The sequence below is a fragment of the Saccopteryx leptura genome, chromosome 8 (assembly GCF_036850995.1).
Source record: "Saccopteryx leptura isolate mSacLep1 chromosome 8, mSacLep1_pri_phased_curated, whole genome shotgun sequence".
In the NCBI taxonomy this organism is placed as follows: domain Eukaryota; kingdom Metazoa; phylum Chordata; class Mammalia; order Chiroptera; family Emballonuridae; genus Saccopteryx; species Saccopteryx leptura.
Window position 1 is genome coordinate 9,762,258 of NC_089510.1, and position 5,653 is coordinate 9,767,910.

The following is a 5,653-nucleotide window of genomic DNA, read 5'->3' on the forward strand; positions in this document are numbered from 1 at the left end:
TGCTTTCTTGAGCTGCTCCTCTTTCCCTCCTTAGTTCTCGCACTTCCTCTCGGATCTGCTGTAATGCCTGTAGGGACTTGAGGAAATTATGATTAGATACCTCTATTTCCTCTCTAGTGAGCTGGGGAACTAATGGAGTAGGTTGTCCAAACATGAGCTCATAGGGAGTCCACGTGTTGACATATGAGGTACTTCTGACCCAGAACAAGGCGAAGGGGAGTAACTCTACCCAGTTCTCGCTGGTCTCCTCCTTCAACTTGATTAAGGTTTCTTTTAGGGTCCTATTCATTCTTTCTACTTGCCCAGAACTCTGAGGCCTGTAAATGCAACGTAACTCTCCTGGGCACTTTCCCCTATATCTAACTAAAGGGGGAAGCTTCTTGTTTATAGCATTGACCTTAGCACAAGCCTTACATCTAGAAACTATAGATTGTACTATATTTCTAACCTGAGGTCCCCTATAGTACTTCTTAATTAGTTGTTCCATCTTATTTTGCCCTAAGTGGGAACTTGCGTGGATTTCCTTTGCAATTTCTCCTATTATTCCTTGGGGTAGGTAGAGTCTGGTGTCAGGAAGTTCTATCCACCCCTGCTTATTTCTTTTACTCCCTAATTGCTTTCCTTCCTGCTCTTCTTCAGGAGTATATTTAGGGTCTAGAGGCAGCAAGGATTGAGGTAGGAGTGGAAGAATGTCTGCAGTCCCTTCTTCCGCAGCTTCTCTGGCAGCGATGTCAGCAAAACGGTTTCCTTGAACAATTGGAGAGTCCCTTTTTGATGTCCCTTGCAATGAATTATGGCTACTTTAGAGGGAAGCCAAATGGCATCAAGCAGGGCTAAGATCTCAGTCTTATTCTTAATTTCCTTTCCCCCTGCCGTTAGTAAGCCTCTTTCTTTGTAAATGGCACCGTGAATGTGAGCAGTGGCAAAGGCGTATCTGCTGTCCATGTAAATGTTGGCCACTTTGCCCTCAGCTATCTGGAGGGCCTGTGTAAGTCCAATTAACTCTGCTTGCTGCGCAGACGTACCTTTTGGTAATGCCTTCTGCCATAAGACACTGTCCTGGGTAGTTACGGCTGCTCCTGCATATCTTTGTCCATCTCGGACATAACTGCTTCCATCAGTGAACAGCGTGAGGTCTGCCTTCTCTTAGGCCTGGTCCCGAAGGTCCGGTCTGGCCCCTGTGACAGTGTCCAATATCTGTCTGCAGTCATGGACCACTGATGGGTCTGGCAACGGTAGCAAGGTGGCAGGATTTAAGGCTGCCGTCTTCAAGAAATGCACTGCCGGGGGATTCAATAACTGTGCTTGGTACTGCGTCAGTCGTGCATTGGAGAGCCACCTATCCGGTGGGGTACACAGCACTTGTTCTAGATAGTGCTCTCCAATAACCTGGATGTCCTGACCCAATGTCAGCTTGTTGGCCTCCTTAACTAGGATTGAGGTAGCAGCAAGTGCCCTCAAACAGGTTGGCAGCCAGACGCTGCGGGGTCTAGCTTCCTGGATAGGTATGCTACAGGCCTCTTCCATGGTCCAAGCTCTTGGCTGAGGATTCCCAAGGCTACCCCTCCCTTCTCAGCAATGTACAACTGGAAAGGTTTGGCCATATCTGGTAGCGCCAATGCCGGGGCAGATTCTAGGGCTTCCTTCAGTGCCTGGAAAGCCTTCCTTTCCTTGTCTGTCCAAATAAACTGTTCTTTTTTGCCCCGTGTTAATTCGTGGAGGGGCCTGGCCAGCTCTGCAAATCCTAATATCCAGAGTCTGCAATATCCTACTGCTCCCAGAAATTCCCGCACTTGCCTTTTGTTAGTGGGTTCTGGGATCTGCAACACAGTCTGAATCCTTTGGCTGGATAATGTCCTTTGTCCCCCTTGTAAGTTATACCCCAAGTAACTTACAGTTTGGGTGACAATCTGGGCCTTCTTGGCAGAGACTCAATATCCCATCTGCTGGAGATCCTGGAGTAGGTCCAAGGTGGCCGTCCTGCATTGCTCTTCTTCGGCTACAGCGATGAGGAGGTCATCCACGTACTGTAGCAGTACAACTGATGGATGGTTAGCTTGGAACCCCTGCAAGTCTTTGCTCAGAGCTTCATTAAAGATAGTGGGAGAATTCTTGAACCCTTGGGGAAGCCTGGTCCAAGTATACTGTCCCACTAGACCATTTTCTGGATCATTCCATTCAAAAGCAAATATGTCTTGGCTTCTGGGGGCTAGTGGGATGCAGAAGAAAGCATCCTTCAAGTCCAATACTGAATAATATGTATGTGTAGGGGGTAATGAGCTCAACAGGGTATAGGGGTTTGGCACTGTGGGGTGTATAGTCTCTACCCGGGCATTGACTTCCTGCAGGTCTTGTACCGGGTGATAGTCCTGGGTCCCAGGTTTTTGAACCGGTAACAAAGGCGTGTTCCAGGCAGACTGACACTCCCGGAGGATGCCTGCTACTAACAGCCACTTTAGATGTTGTGCTATACCCTGCTTGGCCTGCGCTGGAACGGGATATTGCTTCACCCGCACAGGGCTAGCGGTGCTTAACAGCTGCACTATAACAGGTGGCTGATGGGCAGCTAGGCCTGGAGGGTTGGCTTCAGCCCACACTCCGGGTACCTTTTGCCTTAGTTCCTCTGGGACCCCGATAGATTTGTCCTTACCTCCCTGGAGGGCCGCTATCAGGTATTCTTCTGATATGGGCACAGTTACCTCTAGGCTTCCTTTTTCCCGGCCACTGTCTTCTTGTTTGAAGGTGATCGTGGCATGAAGCTTCTATAAGAGGTCTCGACCCAGGAGTGGGTAAGGGCAATCTGGAATGACTAGAAATGAGTGGGTGATGGTGCCGTGGCCTAGATCAGTGATCCTAGCAGTGGCCCGTGAGTAGGATACTGCTTTTCCTGTTACCCCGACTACCTTCGTGGTTTCTTTTTGTATTTTTTTCTTGTGGACTCTTTAAGACTGAATATGTGGCTCCCGTGTCGACCAGGAAGCTAGTAGGCTTTCCTTCGACTGTTAAGGTGACCATGGGCTCCTGGGAGCCAACAGGGATAGAGCCCTGGCCCTGTCAGTCCAATTGGAGCAGTACCTGTGATTCTCGGTTGGGCCTTTCAGCCCGCCGTTTAGGGCAGTCCTTCTTCCAGTGTCCCTTCTCTTTGCAGTATGCACACTGGTCCTTGTCTAGTTGCCTCTGCGGTGGGCCTCTCCCCTTACCTCGATGTTGCTGCCCTTCTTTTTCCTTTCTTTCAGAGCTGTTAGCAGCAAGGAGGATTTTGACAGCCGCTTTCCCTAATTCCGGGTCATCCCTATTTACATATACTTTCTGAGCTATTTCTAACAGCTTACTTCTATTTTCTCCTTCAAATCCCTCTAACTATTGAAGCTTCTTCCTAAGGTCTGATGCTGCTTGTGTCACAAAAGCTATATTCACTAACCTGCGATTTTCTTCAGCCTCTGGATCTATAGGGGTATAAACCTGGTAGGCCTCTATTAGCCGCTCTAAAAATGCGGCGGGGGACTCTTCCCGTCCCTGGATAACCTCACTTACCTTACTAAAATTAGTAGGCTTCCTGGCTGCTGCCTTCAGTCCCCGCAGTAGAGCCCGGCGATACTGAGAGAGAGTGCCTCCCTTCCCCTGATAACATTGGGGTCCCAGTTTGGTGGTTGTCTAGGGAGGACATCCCCTATTTCCCTTTCTGTTCCCCATCCTCTAGGAAAGCCTTTTCCGCTTCCTGGCTTATGTGGTTTCTTTCCTCTGTGGTGAACAGTCTGCAAAAGCTGTTGACAATCATCCCATGTCGGTTGATGGGTTCTAAAAACAGTCTCAAGTAAGGAGATTAATCCTTGAGGTTTTTCTGAGAACGAGGGATTTTGGTGCTTCCAATTATAGAGGTCACTAGTGGAGAAAGGCACATAAATCATACGAGAGGGGGCCCTTGGGCCAGCTTCTAGTAACGGGGGTGCTTCCCTAAGAGGCAAAATGGCGGTGGCCCCCACCTGAGGAGGAGCCAAAATGGCAGCTGCTCCCACCTGAGGAGGAGCCAAAATGGTAGCTGCTCCCACCTGAGGAGGAGCCAAATAGCCTGTCCCTCCTCGGGTGTGTGGTGGACTCAAAAATCTATTTTCTTCCTGCTGTGTGGAATCAGGTTCATCCTGTCTCCGATAGGGAGGAGGGAAGTTTACTGGGTCTAAGGGATCCTCTAGCGGTTCAGGCAAGACAGAATAAATTCTAGATGACTGTACATTAGACTGCTTTGGGGGGTTGGTTCTCTCTTTTACTTCCTTGCTGCTTTTCCTTGTCCTCTGGTTACTTGCGGTAACACATATTTCCCTTCTCTCTCTCCTGCCCTTCTTTAGATACTTTCTGATATACCCGGGCTTCTCAGTAGCAATATCAACCCACACATCAATATACAAACATTGGTCTGGGTGGGGCACCTGGTAGATAATAGCTCGAACAGCAAACACTATAGGGAGATCAAAAGTTCCCTCAGTGGGCCATCCTACGTTGAAGGCGGACCATTCTAACTGTCTTAGGGTCCACAGGGTCTCTCGGTCCGGAGGTGGTCCCCCGTACCCTTGGGCTCTTTTCTGAAAATCAGAGAAATTGTTTAGCAGGCACTCTAGTGGAGAACCGGGTACAGACTCTTGTTGTCTCATTTTTCGGTTCTCAATTTGAATCCTCTTCTTTTCTGCTTCCTCAATGAAAACCCACACAAGAACAACCATACTAAAAATATATATATAAACAGATTTAAACACACACAAGCAAGTTTTTCATTCGGATTTCTTCCTCTCACCTGTCTTACATTCGACTCAGGCATTCACACACAGCCAAACCGCAGCGCAGCGCAGAAATTCCTAATGTGACCGGTCACCTTTTTACTGAAACAGATAACTCAGGGAGCAGTGTCCTGCCCTTTCCCCTGAGTGCCTGGGTGGGTCTCTGACAACGTCCTGTCTACCGCCACAGGCTGCAAATGCTCCGGAGCCAGAAACAGACTACATGGGATCCCCAGCAAAACTTACCCAGCTCGAGCTGTCCTTCTGGCCTCCGACCAAAGGTCCCACCGAAGGGGATCCCGGACGAGCCCCCAAAATGTAGCATCCACCGGGGTACAAAACAGATGTTGGAGACTTTCAGGAATTTAGATGGAAAATTTATTAGCCAAGCTTTTAACCTGCAGAGGGGCAGACTCTCAGGTGTCTCAGGGACACTATACTCTTAAAAAGTCGCAGATGAGAGCCGCGCCCAAACGCTCACAAACTAGGTCTTATATAGGCTGAGCAAGCAAGCAGTTTCCAAAAGCAGACTTGGCTATTAGCTATTGGGGGGGGGGGGAGAAGTCACATGGCATAGTAACATAGGGCAGGCAGTGGAAAAGTTTTAAAACTTAAAACTGTTACAAATCTAGATAAACAGGATTTGGGGGCTGGGTCAGCTCTAAGTTCCTTGTTCCTTATGCAACCTCTCATGCAACCTTCAGGGTAAGGCGGGTCCCTACACACCTCAGTGCCTCCACCCTCCCCCGTCCCTCCTTCCCCACCACTCAAGCCTCTCCCGGGGACGTCCTCACCTGTGCTCCGCCCGGGAGGCTCTGGGCGAAGGCTCCGGGCTCCGCGCAGCTTCTCCGGCACCACCACGTCTCCCAGCTTTCCGGCTGCCA